The sequence below is a fragment of the Corapipo altera genome, unplaced genomic scaffold (assembly GCF_003945725.1).
Source record: "Corapipo altera isolate COAL_440 unplaced genomic scaffold, ASM394572v1 24, whole genome shotgun sequence".
NCBI classification, from domain to species: domain Eukaryota; kingdom Metazoa; phylum Chordata; class Aves; order Passeriformes; family Pipridae; genus Corapipo; species Corapipo altera.
In genome coordinates, this window is record NW_020884903.1 from 3,867,825 (window position 1) to 3,885,701 (window position 17,877).

General features: G+C 37.7%; 1 protein-coding gene across 5 annotated transcripts in view; it reads left to right on the plus strand.

The window, feature by feature from the left end:
• GNAL (G protein subunit alpha L) overlaps positions 1 to 17,877 on the plus strand; it is a 188,678-nt gene that overhangs the window by 114,003 nt on the left and 56,798 nt on the right. Inside the window, exon 1 of one of the 5 annotated variants that reach the window (XM_027651001.1) lies at positions 15,230 to 15,440. The exons of the other annotated variants lie outside the window; for them this stretch is intronic. The gene's annotated coding sequence lies outside the window, so the exon portion shown is untranslated. Of the gene's footprint in view, positions 1 to 15,229; positions 15,441 to 17,877 lie in introns of those variants that run through there. 5 annotated transcript variants of the gene reach the window in all.

The following is a 17,877-nucleotide window of genomic DNA, read 5'->3' on the forward strand; positions in this document are numbered from 1 at the left end:
AAGTTGAAATATGCTGCTGATTTAAAACTTCAGTGCTGTTTAAGTGTGGAACCTAAACACATTCCTGAGGAATGTTTCAAAAATTTCTAAAAATTTCTCTTTCCCTAAATGGGGGAATATTACATCTGATATAAACTGAAGTATTGTCATGTTCTTCAGGCAATTTCTCAAAGAGGATGCATGTGTAGATTGAAGAAAGTTTTTCCCTGCAACCTGTACTTTAACTTGTGGGGGGATGAGAAAAAAAACAGACCTGGACCAAAACAGTCATTGTAATGAGCATGTTCACATGGGGTGTTTTTGTCTGTGGTGGAGGATTCACTCAGCTGAAGGCAGATCCTTGTAAGGTCCTTGTTTCTCCGTCTGCTGTCCTTGTTGGTGGCTTGTCCTCCAGAGGGTAGGGAATCTTTCCCCCGCAGTGCCTGCCTTGTTTGCTTTTCCTCTTTGTCACTTTTTTCCTCAAGAAGCCAGGGAGAAACTTCTCTTTACAGCTTCTACCCCTTTTTTAAGGCAAAATCTCTAGTTAGGAAATTTGATCCCCAGCATATTTCAGTCAGAAAAGCTGATTTGTCTTTGGCAGTAAGTATTTATTTTTGTCCTAGTACACCAGAGTCAAAGTGTTATGATTCTCTTTCATTAGCCTATTGCCCATAGTTTCAGTGACTTGGAGAATCTGGCTCAAATATATGTATGTATGTCTGTGTATATATATATATATAAAAATTAATATAAAAAATGTTTCATAAGCAGAGCTTGTTTTCCCAAATTGTCTCCAAAACCCATTATGGCTACATTTGAAACTTTCTTAGGTAGTTTGTTAGGGTTATTGTATGGAATTTTGCAGACAGACTCACATTCACTGTGTATTTCATATTTTCTTCATAATTTATGTAGCTATAATTGCTTTTTTTATTTGCATTTTAGTCATCTTGGGATAAATTCAGATGTTGAGGTCTAGTAATCCAGTGTAGCTGTGATGGGGCACCCTGTCAGTGTGCAGGTCACTCCCTATTGAAAAGCCAAAGTGTTTGTGCTTTGTTTGGGTGATTTTGGGGTGTGGGAAGGACTCATTTTGGGTGGTTCGTTCATTTTAGAAACATATGCATTTTGCAAGAAGAATTCAGAGCTTAGTTTGTCGGTGACAAGGGACATGGCAGAAATATTCTCAGATCATATTTTTACTATTCTTGAGTTGCAAAAAATAACATCTAGCCATATACTTAACCTACTCATGTCTATTATGCCAACACAGACTTGTATTTTCTGTCCAAAGCGTTATCCAGCTCTTCAGTCCAAATCACCTCCATGGACAGGTATTTCCAGTAGTGTACTGTACTTCTGGCAATGTAATTTACTTATTACAGTGCTGTTTATATTAAATACTGCAATAGAAATGTTAGAAAAAAATAATTTAAAAAAATCCTAACAATGATATGGCAGATTCATAGAGTGCATGGTTCTAAACTGTTCAGAAAATGCAAAAGTAAGATGAAGCACTGGAACTGATTCCCCCGAATATTTAATAGTTTTCAGCTAACAGATGGAATAGTTAATAAAGTGGATAGCAATACACTGGTTTTCCCTCTTTTTATAATTTATGTGATGATCCACAGAACACTGACTGCTTATTTTAAAAAATAATTTATAAACAAAAGTCTCAAAGGCACTGAAAGTGTCTTTTTTTGAAGAAAAGGCAAGATCACACTGTATTTTTTTCAGCAAAGAATTAAGGTATATGCTGGCAAAGATGCATTTGGAGTCCATTACACGCTTGCCCTATCTCTGAATGATACAAGCAAGATATATAATCCCAGATAAATTTAACCATCTGAAAAGTGAGTGCAATGATTTTGTTTAGAGCTGTGACATGCTTCAGTTGCAGCTGAAGTACTTTGTGACCTGTGCTTGAGTCATTTTGGAAGTACACATGAGTTTTTCTTACTGTTTATACTTAGAAAGAGCTATGGAAAACACTTGTTTTCCATGGGATAACAGTGTAGAACTTCACTTACTAAATATAGATATTTTTTTTCATACATCTTTTGAATTTCAGGTGGTTTTGTAAAGCCAAAGAGAATGGGATCTGTTGTTCCATTATTTAGTGATGTGTTTAATTTATCTCTGTTAAAGGTTTTGACTCTAAATCAGGTAAAACATAGTCTGTTCATGTGCATCAACTTGTAATTTACTTGGGCACTGTCAGTGCCCAGAGAAAGCTTGGACACTCGATCCCGGTGCTGTCCCCATCTCTTTCCTGCTTCTCACACTGCCTCCAGCTGGGCTCCCTCCCCAAGACTGAGACAGGTGACGAGGGTGTCCATGCAGATTGCTGCCTTTCTTGGGCAGTGGCTCTTGGAAAGGGTGGGGAGAGTGACCATTTTCAAGAAGCTCCTCCGTGTGGGGAGTGGGCAATTTCCAGGGAAAGCCAGGAGTGGCCTCTGTCATCTTCTGGTTTGGGTATCCCAGTGGTTTGGCATGACAAGCGTGGGAGCCCTGGGTTAGACAAGAGGTGACTGGTTTGTTTTACAAGCCATTAGGGAAAAGTCAGTGCATCCACAAATAAAGTGCATACTTTTCTTCGAAGACTTTTTAAGCTGTTACTACTGACCCTAAATATTCTGGCTGCGGAAGAGCAGTTTGAATGTTGATATGCAAATATGCATGTGCTAACTTTAAAAATATGGTTTTTTCTGATTTTTATTAAGGTCTCAGATGAGTAGCAAAGTAAAAAGGGGAAACATTTTCAGATTTCAACGCTTTGTTGTATCTGTTGGCTTAATGTTTTAACTGAAAAACTCCAAGATGAATGTGTCTATGTCTATGTTTTATAATATGTAATCTGATGATGCAGTCATACAGTAGCTGTTTTTTCTGAGGTATGTTAGATAACCTGTAGTTTTCTAACTTTGTTCCTGAAAATATTCTTTTTAATATTGCTAAGAGCATTGTGAGCAGATCGTGTTATTTGCTACGTACGAATGCAATGTGCTATAGCAGTAAATTACATTTGGAAGTTGCTAATGTGACTGTAAATCTGAAAACAAAAAAATTTCCAAGTCAGAACATTGACTCTGCATTTTAGAATGTACCAGATTTATACTGCACTAGTGGAGAATAATTTTATATATACAGAAGGATGTTTTAATTGTTCTAAAAGTTGCGATAAAATACATCGTTCATAGCATTTAAAAATCAGTAACTCTGGATTATGTTTGCAAAAATTTTAAGGACTAAAATTTAACAAGGACCAATTGTTTTTATATGTGAATATGTAAAACCAGTACATAAATATAAAATAAAAATGATAAGATGTAGTACCAATGAGGGAGCTTGATAAACGTCACCATTTCACGAAAAAAGTTTTAATAACCATCTTGTTATAGTCACAGGGAGCATAATATACGAAAATGTAATGCCAATTGAATTACATCTCTTAAATTCATATAGTGTATCTGCATTGATCTATCAAGGTGGCATAGCTGTGGCCTCTGACCAAAGGAGTTTTTCCACCATCGTAATCATGCGTTCTTTTTGAATGATGCACTTTAGCTATCAGAAGCTCGCTCCTGTGAAGACTTTGCATTCACATTAGGTTTTTGCCCTTACACTGCTGCTATTTTGCAGTTATTAATTTCTCACACGCTAATCAAATGTAATTATTCTAGCAAGACTTTGTGATATATAACTTATATCTGCCTCTAAGCAAAAAAAAAAAAAAAAAAAAAAAAAAGATCAGCAACAACAACCCAAACAAACAAAAAGAAGCCAAAACAGTTTACAACTTTGCAATAAAAATTCTATTCATGTGACTGTTACCTAACAAAGATATCTGTTTCATTTCAAAGTACGCATTTATTTAATGATATTCCAATATACCTTTGTAGTCCTCTTCTGTTGCAATTTGTTGTCTACAGTATTTTTAGAAACTTAATGCCGTTTTCCTTGTGGAAATGTTTAGTTTCCTCGGCTTACCTGAAGTCAGTTAACAAGAGCCACTTAGCATTTTTGGTGAACTATATTAAGTTGCTTCAATTAGCTGTCTGATCTTTGGTATCTATTTTAGAATGAGTCTGTATAATTTATGTAATTGAAGTATGGCAAATACAATAATACATATTCTAGCTGCCTCTTGTTTTACCAAAAAAATCAAAATGTCTCTTGAATCCTGCTAGCCAGTTTACTTCAGATATGTTTATTCTTGTTTATCTTATCGCTTGCTTCTAAAGGGAAAACCACTTTTCAGTATTCTCTTGATAATGCATAACTTTTAGTTTGCCAGATCATACCATTAGAAGAATATCTAGTAATGAACCAGATAGTAATTGTGCATCAAGGGACTGTCAGTGTTGACTTGTAATTTAAAAGTGTATGATAAACAGATATTGTCGCAGACCAATTACTGACAATAGAACTGTGTTTCTTTATGCTATTTGAATATTTCCTTGCACACCTACATTTTGTCTTTTATGTGTACTGGAGCTATGTGGATCCTGTAGCTGTTGTTAGTCAACTGGAGCAGTGTGTTTGCCATTTTGTTTTTACTAAAAGTGTAAAAAAAGGTATTCATAGATATCCACAGCAGTCACCATCAACTCAAGTACAACTGCTGTTGTACTGAAATGCTGTTTAAGAAGCAACATTTTCTCTACATTTTTATACTTGTTCAAGAGAGAGCAGCAAACTGCTCTGCCTGTGTTGAGAGGATGGTTCTGCCAACCCGCTCACCAAGAGCAAACTATGGTAAAAGCCTCGCTTTGCCAGGGATGTCTGAAGTTGCTGATGGCCACTGGAGCCTTGCATAGGAGTTATAGTTTGTGTACTTAAAAAACAAAAGCATCAGAAGGTTCAGATTAACATGAGGGTTCCATTGCACTGCGTGCCTGGGGTTGCAAAAGCAAAATGTCCTCTAACCTTGCAGAGATTTGCTTCAGGTCTGCAGCCTACGTGCGCTCAGTACATAGTCATTTTGTGTGGGAAACCATCCATCACTGAAGGGTAGTGCCAAATACTCAGCTGTGTGGGTAAACATTAAGAAACTAGAAAGTGTACAAATACAGTGCATTGAAGATTCAGTTAATTAAAATACTTGCTTATTCTCTATCAGATTTTAATATCGTTTCCTAAAAGTCAATGAATGTGTTAGAGAATTAAACTATATTTTTGTAATGATTCCTGAGCATCAAAAAAGTGTAGTTTATATAGGGGATGTGGGTGTCCTCAGTTTTTAATAGAAAAGTCACAAAACTTTGTTTTGTAGATCATTGTTCTCTTGTGAAGATCACTCTGATCTTTATCCAGATTTTATTAGTTTCATGTAAGGAAACCTGTTGGAAAAATCAGCACTCTAACAAAAGAATAATAGGGAAACGGCTTTATTATTTTTAAGTGCAGCATAAATACAGTTTCAAAGTCTGGTCCTGTAGAAAGCAAATACTGAAAGCAAAGCTTTTACATTAATTTCCTCATCTTATGTACTGAATCTGTCGTGAGCTTATCTGTATAAATAGCTTAAAAATTTATATCAAATGTTTGTTTAATTAAATTATATTGCATTAAAAATAACCTCAGTCTATAAAAGGTAGCTAAGAAAGCCACAGCTTGAAAACAGAAACAAGTCCATGTGAGGAAAGCATTTATGTTTAACCAAATGTGTCATACTCCCAGCATGACAGATCAAAGAACTGGTTGGAGTCTTGAGTTCTCCAATACTTTTTTCCTTGAAAATAAAACAGCTTTTCCTTTATATATTTAAAAATTTATTAGTTGCTTTAAATATAGGTATTCTCCCAATATATTGAACTATTTCATAGTGTTAAGTTTTGGACTTGGTACAACTGATAAAGAATTTCACTTCTGATGTTTACATACATTTTCTGGTTTAACTGCAGAAAAAATCTTTGATGGAAATAATGAAGAAGGCTCTTTCTCTCACTAGTGCATTTCAGCTTGGAAAATGAAAAAAGCTGTGGATCAATAAACAATGGATCAATGAGCACATAGAGAGGAAGAGACGTTTGGGTTGTGTTTGTTTGTTTGTTTAATTAAAAGTTACTGGTGATTTTACTACCTTCAGTTCTCAAAAATGTATGGTTGTTTAAAGGCTATAGTCCACAATCAGCTGCTCTTGGTATTCTTCCAGGAGACATTTAAAAGAGTCAGGAATAGCCTGTGTGCACTAGTAGCCCAGCCATCTCTTTCATCCATTCCCAGGAAGCAGGAGATCTGAAAAGATCGTGAGATGGAAATTCCCTAGAAATTCAGAGTGGTTAGAAGACGTTATTTATCCGTTTCATTTTGAAGTCGGTTGGTTGGGTTTTGCAATAGAAGGCAACAAAAACCCTTGTCTGAATTGTCTTTGCATTGTTTCAAGGCCTTGCTCACAATTTGCACATACCTATGAGAGGTTTTCCCTCCAGATCGAGTTGAATTAAGTTAGTTCACATTTTTCTTCTGCCAGTTGTAACATCCAGTAGGTCATTTTTATTCATGTACAACCAGTCATCTTGTGTGGAGGCTGCTGATGGTCCTGTGGTGGCTCTCTCAGGCTCTACAGCACAAGTAGTATCTGAAGGAAACTGGGAGAGAAGGTGCAGGGAGGCTCCTTGGGGACTTGCATGGTGGTCTCACCTCAGTTTTTGCAGGTTGGAGGGGTCCAATGTCAATGACTTCAGACTCACTAGTTCTGTGTTACTGCAGTAGGCAATGCTGCAGTTGGTGGTGGTTTGATTTTAATTAACTCAAAGAAATGCATTTCCTGCCATTTCTGAGATGAGTGTAAGTAATTTCTTTCTGTTTAAGGAGCTCTGGCAATATTTGCCTTTTAAACTGAAGGAATTACCTGGTTTTATTATCTCCCTCAATTCAATTATATTATCTCATATCCCTGCTTCAACATCATGTATTGAGATTCATTAACAGTTCTTTGGCAGTCACAAGACACTAATCATCTGTTTACAATATTGATCAGCAGCTTTAATGTTAGATTACGTTTGAAGTGAGAAATAATCCTGCAGCAAATAGTAAACAGAAGACTGGGAAAAAAGGGAAGAAGCTATCTTAGGCTATGTAAAGTAGTTTTTTTCAGGTACTCTGGAAACGTCTGCATCCTAATAAGCTGGGCCCCCTTAAGTGACTTTCAGCTCTGTGGTGGTTTGAAACTCCCAAGAATCTAATTTCTAAGTTCAAGCCCCCCTCCCACAGTTTGCCCCTGTGAGAGGGTTTAGTGATGGTATGAAATTCCAACAGAATTTCCCATCCACAAGTTGTCCATTGTTTCTGGTCATCTATATTCATAAAGATAGAGATTTCTGTCTCTACAGGTAGAGACTGCTGTTGACTTCTAAGCAGTTTCTGAGTTGTAAGAATATTTATAGGCTAGCAAAAAAATACTTAGGTTCTGATGTCTTAACAATTTCATTTGTTACTGTATATACATTATTTCCGTATTATATATAGTAGGATGTTGTTATTGTAGTTCTTTAAAATCATATACTCTGTGGAGTGGAAATTGAGAACCAAATATTAGGAATTAAAAATCTTGCTTTTCTCAAGTTGCTAGCTAAATTTCTTCTAAATTAGTCTGAAAAAGTTGATTTCTGAGGCTCATCAGCACTAGCTTCATGGGGACTGGCATTAGAATAATGTTGAAAATTCTATAAATTGTGGCCAAGATTTACTTGTATTTACTAGTATTACTTCTCAGAGCCTTATTAAGACACCTTAGTCTTACTAAATAATAAGATAGAGTAGTTCTAAATCCATAAAAGTTGTGAGCACATCTTCAAACTATGGGGTTCCTTTAAAATATATTACTTTCAGATAATCAAAATTACTAGTTCCTGCAGTCATATCCAGTAATTTCCCAGAATAGCTCTAAAAGACAACAGCTATCAGATAGGAAAGACAAAAAAATTTTCCCTGTGAAATGCTTATTCATATACATATATCTACACTTGCGGTTGTTAATTTAAAAAAAAAATGTTTGCTGAAACTCAGTTTAGTTTAGCCACAGAGATATAATAAAGACTTGTATTTCCTTTTCCCACTATTATAAATATTTCAGAATGAATAAGTCAGTATGGTGAAGCTAGTCCAGTTTTTGCACATGGATAATAAGGAGAGGGAAAAGTGTCAGAAGAGGAGAGGTAATGTTGAAGAATTTAGATAAAACTTGGACAGAGGAGTAGGAGGCTGAATAGATCTGGCAGCAGAAGGCTGGCTTTTCCATTACTTTGTGATACAATTATGAAAGTTGCTCAAGTTGTGGATGGTGCCTGTTAGAGTCACATGATGTTGCCAGCATTTATTTCTGAATCAGATCTGTAAAAGGAAATGAGAGTTCTCTGTCCGTGCAAACCACTTGTCTGGTAGGAAATCACTCACAAATAATAAAGTGCATATTAGAGCATGAAATAGTTCCTTGATGTATGACCTTCAAAACTGGTTTAAGGAAAACAGTTGGAAGCTGTGAGTAGCAGCAACTTTTTGTACTGGAAGAATTACGAGCGGCAGGCTTGTGTTTTTACAGCTCGCTGAATGCTTGTCTTCACCAAGAAACTGTATTTGCAGAAGCGGCAGGCGTTCCCTGTGGGCAGGGGCAGGAGAGCTGCCTGGGGACAGGGAAGAGCTGCATCCCTCAGCTTTGTACTCCCCTGGTTTGACTTCTTTGGGGGTGTCCCCACCATCTGATTAATGACAACAGAGGCAGACTTGCAAGAAGGGCTGAGAGCACAGCAGGAGTAAAACTTGAATAGGGGGTCGTGTTCTCATCATCAAAAGGTGACAAAATGCACATTTAGCTTTATCTCTTCAAAGCAGCGGGTGAGAATTAATGATTTTCACTGCTTGGTGAAAGAACAATCCACCAGAGGATCTCAATTTTTTCGTCCTGATTTGTACCAAAGTACATTGTGGCATGGAATAGACAACTGCCTTACTATACAGCTAATAAAAAATGTGATCTAATACGTTACTACTTGATTTAAAATTATAGGGGATTCTGATCCAGTTGTGCCATGTTACAGCATGTAAGTTATTATTATTGGCCTGTGTTTAGGAAATAAAAATCTTGATAATATTTCCTGCCATGAAATGCCTGAAGTTTACCAATTTATAATAAATGTCTTGCGGCAATACTTCTTACTTCCCTCACAGTCCCTTCATCAAGGATTGCAGAGTGGTTTGTACATATTCACTGACTGGACAATATATTGACTTAAAATTAAATACAGTGTTCATTGCAGTGGCCCGGGAGTTAAACAACTGCAGAGCCAGTCAAATAATTTGAGAGGTGGTTTTTTTCAAATAAAAAGCTTTATGTACATTCAGAGAGAGATCCTGGCTCTCCAAAACCAAAATAACTTTAAGGAAAAGAATGTTCGTGAGCTTTGCATCCTCGGCACAACAGATTTTTTAGGTGCTACATACACTAAGTAATTTCCTTAAATTATCTCTCTTACTTTCCTTACTTGAGAGATTGGTGACCCCCTTAAATAGCAGGTAGGCAGCAATGTTCAAGGATTTGTGATGGCAGACTGAAAGTTGAAGTACACAATTAAAATGGAAACTAGAAGATTGGATCAGAGGTTTTTGGTTTTAGTCTGATAAAAGCTTCATTGTCTAGCTCAGAAAAAAAGCAACTATTTAATAAGTAGTGAAGAAACAACATGAAACTGTTCTTTGACTTATAATGCATTCTTATCTTCAAAGCCTATCTAAACCACAGTGCTGGCCCCAAAATATTGCAAAAGCACACAATCATGTTTTCATTTTTGCTACTATGATCTAAAGAACTTTCAGACCTTTTTTTAGTTCTTGACAGATACGAGTTCGAAGCAGGTATTAATGCATTTCTCAGACCTTGCAGATGAGTTCTGTGATCTATGAAAGTTGAACTTGTTGATTCCTTTAAAATAAGATGGCAGATGGAACATGTTTCTAGCAGGCAGAAATAGAACTGCTAAGGCGATCAGGCTGATACCTCAACTGTACACACATCTTGGAAATTTAGTGTAGAGTAAGAGCTTAAAAGTCAAGTCACGGAAATAGTTCAAGAAAGGGATGTAGAATATATCTCTGCTGGTTGCGCTCCTGGTTTTTGAAGTCTATGAGCTCCCCAACTGATACATTTTGTCTAGCAGTATCACTCAGTGGGATGTGGTGGCCATGTGAAAATGGTGCTTTTATACATTTATAAATGCTGTTTGTTGCCCCAGCTTCTTTCCTTAAACTTGAAAGTCGGATAAGGTTCTCCTAGGAGGTAATGAACTAATTTTGTTTTCTTGGAAGACAAGAAACCCCAGCACAAGTTGTTTTCTGTGAAGGTGGTGTTTGCCATCCTCCCATATTCGGTTCGGTTGAACTGAGGTTATGCTTAATGCAGACTGATCGTGCTTCAAGGCTGTTACCTCCATCCTAAAAAAGGCAAAACAAGTCCAATGAACAGGGATATAAGGTAGATCCGGATGTATTATCTTGTAACTCTCTTTGATAGATCCAAAGTTAGGATTTGGAGGAGGGTTAGAGGCCAAACCGCTGCTGTGCCTATCAGAATGAGTCACTAACTAGCAAAGTAATTGCATTGATTATTTCACACCCACAAATTACAACAGAAAATACTTTGCAGGAGATGGAGGTTGTACTTTTCCTACAGGTTTCTGTATAATTAATCTACCATAAATGGTGGTGCTTTAGAAACATCTGAACCCTACTGTTGAGCATGGTCTTTGCGTGCCAGTTGACCACTCCTACATGGTTTCAGTGTTTCTCCTGCTATTGCTTTGGTGCTAATGAAGGTTTTGACGACACTGCTATTGGAAAAATTCAAGTCACGTATTCTGCTTTTGTTTTTAAATTGTAACTGTTTGCCTGTCTTTGTTGAGGGCATTAGGAGTTTGAGCAGCTGCATTTTGTATACCTACAGCAAAACAGCTCCCTTGTTAAGTAGTACATTTCATAAAGAATTAAGAAGGGGAGTTGGCTGAGCCTTAGGGGACACTTTTGACTCATAAACAAGAGGCTGATTATCAAGAGACTGTACTTGTTTGTGGAAGAGGTAACTGAGCAGGCTTTCTTCTCTCTTGGGTGTCTTACCTGGTACTTCACCCCATCATTTCTGCATTAAGTCAATTTAAAAATTTTTTGTTGCTACAGCTTACATTTGTACTCTGTAGATGTTTGGGGATGAAGAGCAATTTTAATAGAAAATTACTTGCTATGCTTGGTACAAGCAAACTAGTAACAATTGGAGTCACTGGAGCAAGTTGTTGCTCGCTGTCTCTTGTGGGTTTCCTGTAACTTCAGTTTACAACCATTCAGTTAAACATTGGGTTAAGATTTGAATTTAATGTCAGGGTCTCAAAATGAAGATTGTCTATACACTGCCTCTAAATACAAAATTATGTAGGTAGATTTTTAGATTGTTTGGGGTTTTTTTCTATACATCTTGCATTTCAGAGAAAACACCAAGCACTGAAAAATAAATACTGTACAAAAAATGGCAATAAAAGGTTGTTTGTTTGACTTAAATTCATCTCCCTGCCTGATCTGTTGCATAGCGTAGAAGTAGCTTTTATTATTCTCATGATTGACCCTGAAGGCCCAGGTATTATTCCCTCAAGTTTATTCCCTCAGCAGGTTTGCATGATCACTTTTATTAGGTGTTATTTGGGATATTACTGTACATTTTAAAACAAAAAGTAGATTATTATTCACTACATGGTAAAAAATCTTGGACGTCAGATTATAACATTGAGTTGCCATGTGTATGTTATAGGGAGATAATATGTGATTGAAAAGCTTCAAGAGAGTAAGAGTGTACTAGGTATAGCAGTACTGTTCTATTTGGAGATTCAGATATATTTATATAGGTTAAGCGTGATGGTAGTCCATAGAAATACAGACACTGGGATGTGTCTGTAGTCTCCACAGAGAAAAGAGGTTTTTTCCTTTGGCTGCATTCGTAGCTCACTAAAATTATATTGTTCGTTGTGTTTCTAAAACACAGAGATTTTTCTCTGGGTTTGTTTTCCCCTTCATTCTTAGCAGTTGTGTTGTAGAGAAGGTTAAATTTAAAGCAGAACCTAGTCACAACAGCAATATTGGGGAAATGTATCTGCAATGCCAAATGCATAAGTCTTGAATTAATGTGAAAATTAATATTAAAAAAAACCAAAATCTAATGGATACAGGAGTGGATCTCTTAAATTTAAATTTAAATTGCCCTAATCTTAATTGAGTATCCAAGAACTATTTACAGCAAGAAGAGACTAGAGGCTTGCAAGAGAATCTTGGAGGAACAAAAGTATGCTTTTGCTTCATCCTTTTAAATTCCAGATTTTACTTTGCCAAAATATAAACTTTTTTAAATTGCCATTCTTCTATTACTTTACAAGGCTTATGCCGCAAAACCCAACAGAACACCAATACCCTAATCGGATTTGTGGCGTCTGCCAGCACAGCTGACAGCCCCAGGAGCCACAAAGTTTTCTGGAGCATGAGGGGAAGCTCACTTAAGCTTTCCTTCCTTCTCCGGCGATTTAGTCACTCTGTTCATCCCCTGGGCACTACATGGAAAAGGGCTTCCTCACAGTTCTCTGGGAACTGGAGAAACTGCTAGGTTAGAGTTGTTCCTCCTAGTGATATCTCCCAGACTATGTTGCCATCCATCCTCCCCCAGTAACAGCACAGCATCTTACTGCTTGTCATTGCTACCATGCTTAGTGATTTTGGCTGCAGACTGAGGGATCTGGTTCAGTTTTGACCTCGGATGTGGTACACAGAAAAGGATGCTTAAAAGGATATCGTTCAGATTGCAGAGTCAAATGTCACATTTACTACCCTACAGGTAGTTTTCTTATATACCCTTAATTTGACTCCATTGGGTGTCACTCTTATGATCACAGAGTGTTCCCCATTTGTTGTCACCCTTTTGTTCCACAAAACTTTTCCATAGTTCAGTGGATGAGAGACAAGGGACTGCTTGTATATACATCCACATGTACACCCTGCACTATGCATTGGGAAGTACAAGGGGGTACACCCTGTTTGGTTGGGAGGCACTTACTTCCCTTCCTGTACGAATTCTCTGGATCATTTTGCGTTGCAGTTGTCATTGGGAGTTAGGGAGGTGTTAGGTGGGAATTTTTAATGCACTATGTGATTTACTTTTTGTTTGGTTAAGTACATGAGAGAAGAAGTAGTAACTAAAATTCAGAATAGAAGTGATGACTTCATTTCACACCCACAATGGCAGAACTATAAAAAATGTTTAACGTTTGCCACTTCTTTAAGTGGTTTTCAGGTAACCAGACAGGTTTAATGTGTGTTTTAGATGAGAAGTTGTCTTAAGAGTCCCAAAGCTTAGGAGAATAAGACCATAAATTTTGGCTTGAGGGAGATCAACTTCACATTGATCTAAACTGTTGTTTTCAGGTTTATAATATATTAACAGAAGAAATATGTGGAATAGAAAATACAGTGGAGCCTTCCACATCCCAGTTTCTGGGAGACTGAAAGGTAACATCAGGATAGGTATTAAATGTGTACTCCATCTGGAAGGAAGATAGAAAGGAATCTTAGTAGAATAAAAATTGTATTCCTGACCTAACATGAACTTTTGTGGTTTGTAAAACAGTTAGATGAAAAGTTCTGCTTCCAAAATACATAAAGATTTGTTCATGAAGATATGTCATTGTTTCATCATCACTAGTATTTATTCTCAATTTAGGCAGCTGAAAAGTGAAATAAGTCCATTTTTTAGCTACTTGAAAATTTTTTCTAGGTGTTATAAGGGGGAGAAGGTTTCTAAGGTAACCTACAGATAAATAAGTTTATTTCCAAAATAAGGGAAATTGAATTTCGAGAACATGCTGTAACTTCTGGTAAGATAAAGTTGAAAAATGGCCTTGAGGCTTAGCTGTAGTACATCTGCATTTGTTACCTGTAGTATTTTCCTGGAATGTATTGTATAGGAGTACATTCAACCCAGAAATTTTACCTTGGAATAGATGAGTGAAAATATTTTTAAAATGTAGCAAAAGTACAGTTTTGTTTACATCAGTGATATCAGCTCAGGGTTTTCTACATTTATGCAGATCTTACCTTACTTCATTCTGAAAAGGAAAAAGTAATTATAACTTGCTTATGGCTCTTCATGATTTTTAGATGATATGTGAATATTTATATATAGCAAAAATTATCTGCTAGTGAGAAAGAAGCTTGGGAATGCGAGGCTGAGGTTTTGGATTGTCTCAGGAAGAGTGGAAAATTTCCAGATAGTTTTATATTAGTAAATATTGGAGATGTTGTGTGTCACATCTTCGTTTTGATCAGATAGAAGTATCACATCAAGGTATTGTATGGCGTAGTGATCACTATAAATTCTTAGGTAAATGCTGTAAGTTAGTGCATCCAATGTGACAAGTGCCTTTAATTCATGAGACCTGTGACCTGTGAGACCTGAGGCCTTATCATTGACTTCTTTAATGCTCTAATTATAATACTGCATAAAGAAATACTAGTTGTTTTATTTTAGATGTATATTAATAGGTGCAATATTTGTATGCCTCTGTCCCTAAAGAAAAGTTTGGGTGAAACAGGTCTGTTTTGTTTATGTTTGCAGGCATGTCATGAATGTAGGTGTTTTTCTGCTTTCAGGCATAGTACATTATTCCTGGTTCTCTTCAGTATACTAAGTATTTTTAGTAGATTTTGGTGACTTTGTTCCAGTAGAGGTCAGCTGCATCTGCTTGCAAATATAGAGCATTACATTACCAGAATGATTTACTACGTCCCTGATTTCTCCTGTCCCAGTTGAGGTTTCCTAAAGGACCTGACGCATGACTTCCAAGAACTTCTGTAAAGCTGCTTTCCAGAAATCATGCCTTTAAGAAAATCTTAGTTTGGCCATCTCAGAATGTAAGCTGCTAAGGTCACACCTTCCTCTTAAAAACCTTATTTGTGTTGTCCTGACGTTAAGGTGATGTTTTGAAAAGTTTTAGTCCATCTTCCTTTATCAGTTGGAGCAAATCTGAATTCTCTGTCCTTTGAATTACCCTGGCTCTTCCCTCTGACAGGAATTGCCAGCTGTGGGTACCACACCGAGGATACTGAGGCCCCAGAGCAGGTGCTGCAGGGCGGGCAGAGCCCAAAGCCCACACCTTTGTGAGCTCACCAGTGCCTGCTTGCCAACAAGGTGGCCACGTTGTGGCCTTGGCAGGAGGAAGACGTGACAAGCATTGGGGTCTATAGGGATTGAGGAGAGGGGACCAGTTGTTGGAAGGCCTGTCAGGCATAAGGGTGCTTAGTTGCAGAAATTGAAGCTGACATGGTAACTGTTGTCTGGATATTGCCCTGCGATGGAGAGGAGGTTAGGGTCCAAACGTGTTAGGCACACGTGAGCAGAATCCTCCTCTGTGCTTGGCAGTGGGGGCCTTCAGCAGGTGAGCAGAAAAAATACTGAGGAACTTACGGCAGATGAGAAGGGGGTTAAAGACAACTGAAAAGTTGGATTGTGGTACTTGGTGTCTTGAAATGAAGCAGGATTTTTTCTGGAAGGCTTTAGTCACCTGGGAAGGAAGGATCGAGTAGCTGTGTGGGAGGCAATTTGCAGGCAAGTGTACTCCTCTGCAGTAGATCTGTACATTTTAATGAGGTAAGTATATTTGCTCCGTTTTATAGGATTTGCTTTGGACTTGAAGTCTGGAAGTCATTTTAAATAGACTGCTTTGAGGGGTAGTGGTCAGGTGGAAATATTTGCAGCATATAATATGGAAACCCTGTATTTACAACATATTTGTAGGATCTTAGAAGCTGAGCTGAAAAGATTGCCTCTTTTTCAGGAGATATTTTTAAGAGTAAATAAAGCTCATTCAGAGGATGTAAAAATAAAAGTGATGTTAGAAACTACTCTAGCTATGCAACTTTATTTGTTTGCTTATTTACTTACTTACTTGCATTTGCAGCTGTCTCTCAGTCCATCCCACCCTGCAGGAAAGGTTGCCTTCACACTGACATCCTTCTCCTCTTCTCTTCCCCTTCCTGTAGGCTGTGTGGGGCTGAATGGGGCCATTTTTTAGATGTAGGTTCCCCTTAGAGATGGCTTTCCAAGTGGGTGGGAATTCCCACCCGCTGAAAGGGAGGAGGGGAGGGCAGCACTCAGGTCCCGCACCTGCAGCAGTGAGTGCCTGTGGGAGGGAGGACTGAGGTTGTGCATTACTGTGCATGCACCCATCAGAGGGGATGGGGGAGTTGAGTTCTTTTGCCTCCTCAGGACCACGACTCCTATCCAGAGTTCAGTCTTTCCATTGAGAAGGCAATGCCTTTCTTTGACCAAAGATGCCAGCAAGATGCATTCAGCTGATGCCCTAAATATCAATCAAGCATAATGTTCAAGTCTGAGACATGTTCCATGCTTTCTGGTATTTATCATTTTGACTTTTCCAGTTCTTTCTTTTTCTTGTAGTCGTGCTCTCTGTTATGTGTGTCTGCTTTTTCCTCCTTTTTAGTTTGATATCTTGTCCTTTCTTGAGCTTGATTTTGCTTTCCTTCTGCTGAGAGTTTATAATAGCTGTAGCATAACTTCAAAAGGTGGATCTGCAGTGTTTAAAACAATCATTACATAAATCATTAAAATAACAAAGACAAAATAAATGTGTCCTCACCAAGTGAAGAAATAAATTCCAAGGGTGGTATAAGCATCTGCCGATCTCTAGTGTGACTTCCTCTCTTCTTCCAAGACTTTCTGCAAAGTTTTTTCCCACCTGCTTTAATATCTTTTCTCTAACGTTTTGAAAACTTCTTAAAGAATGGATTTTTCTCTCTCTCTCCATTTTGTACAATAAAGCTGGAAAAAAAAAAAAAGAAAAGGCATTTCTAGGGTTTTTCAGGACCTCCGTAGCTATGCTCAAAGCCTTACTAAATATTCTGTACTAGTTTGTTCTGAAAATCTTGTGTTTTGTCTCTTCCTGCAAATGTCACCAGCAGGTCACAGGCAGTTGCTGATGAGCAAAATGTCACCTTTTGGGACACCTCACAGGGTGGCATGCAAGGTTGGGAAACCCCTACAGAGTAAAAGTGAACTCATGGTGCTGCCCAGATCTTTCACTATGAGCTTTGTCTTTTGAGAGAAATTTTTAATCCTGAAAAGATGTGGGGAGAGACTGAAAAGCAGTTTCAGAAAGTTTCAGAATTCAGATGCTATGCAAAATTTTGACAGGATCATGAAATGAATAGTGGTATTACGCCCATTTTACATAGAGCCAAATTGAACTGTGGAAAAGCAATTTGTTAGGTTTCACAAATTTGTGACTAACCAAAGGGCTCTGGTGATTTATTGAAAGTGTTGAGGTGTTAAGAAAACAACTTCTGTGTTTGAGTTGACATATTACTTTAACAATTTGGTTTGAGGGAGGAAAGAGTCATATTATAAAGGAAATATTAATTTATCTAACCATCCTTCATTTCATTTTAGAACGATGTAGCTGGAAAGACTCAGTTATGGTTTCACTTACCAGTAGTGATATAACATAAAATGGACTCCCAGCTTTAAAGCAAGCTGGGTCATTGAATCTCTAGGGCTGGGGCTGGAGGAACGAAGGAGCTGGGCAGGTAGGGTTGGACCTACCTCTCTGCATGTGTGCATTTTATACAACAGAGCTATAGCTTCACCGTCACTGAGGACGGCTTTGATTCCTCTTTCAAATAATTCTGAAATAAGCTTGCTGGCAGATATTTCTGGATTGGGTTGCCTGGGATAGCTGCTAGGAAAAGCACGTTGTGCCAGGCAGCTGTTTGGAGAAAGTGGTGTTGAGCAAAGACTCTGAAAGTCTTGCAATCAAATTATTATATTGCATGAGAAAATACCAAGTAGTGGAAAGT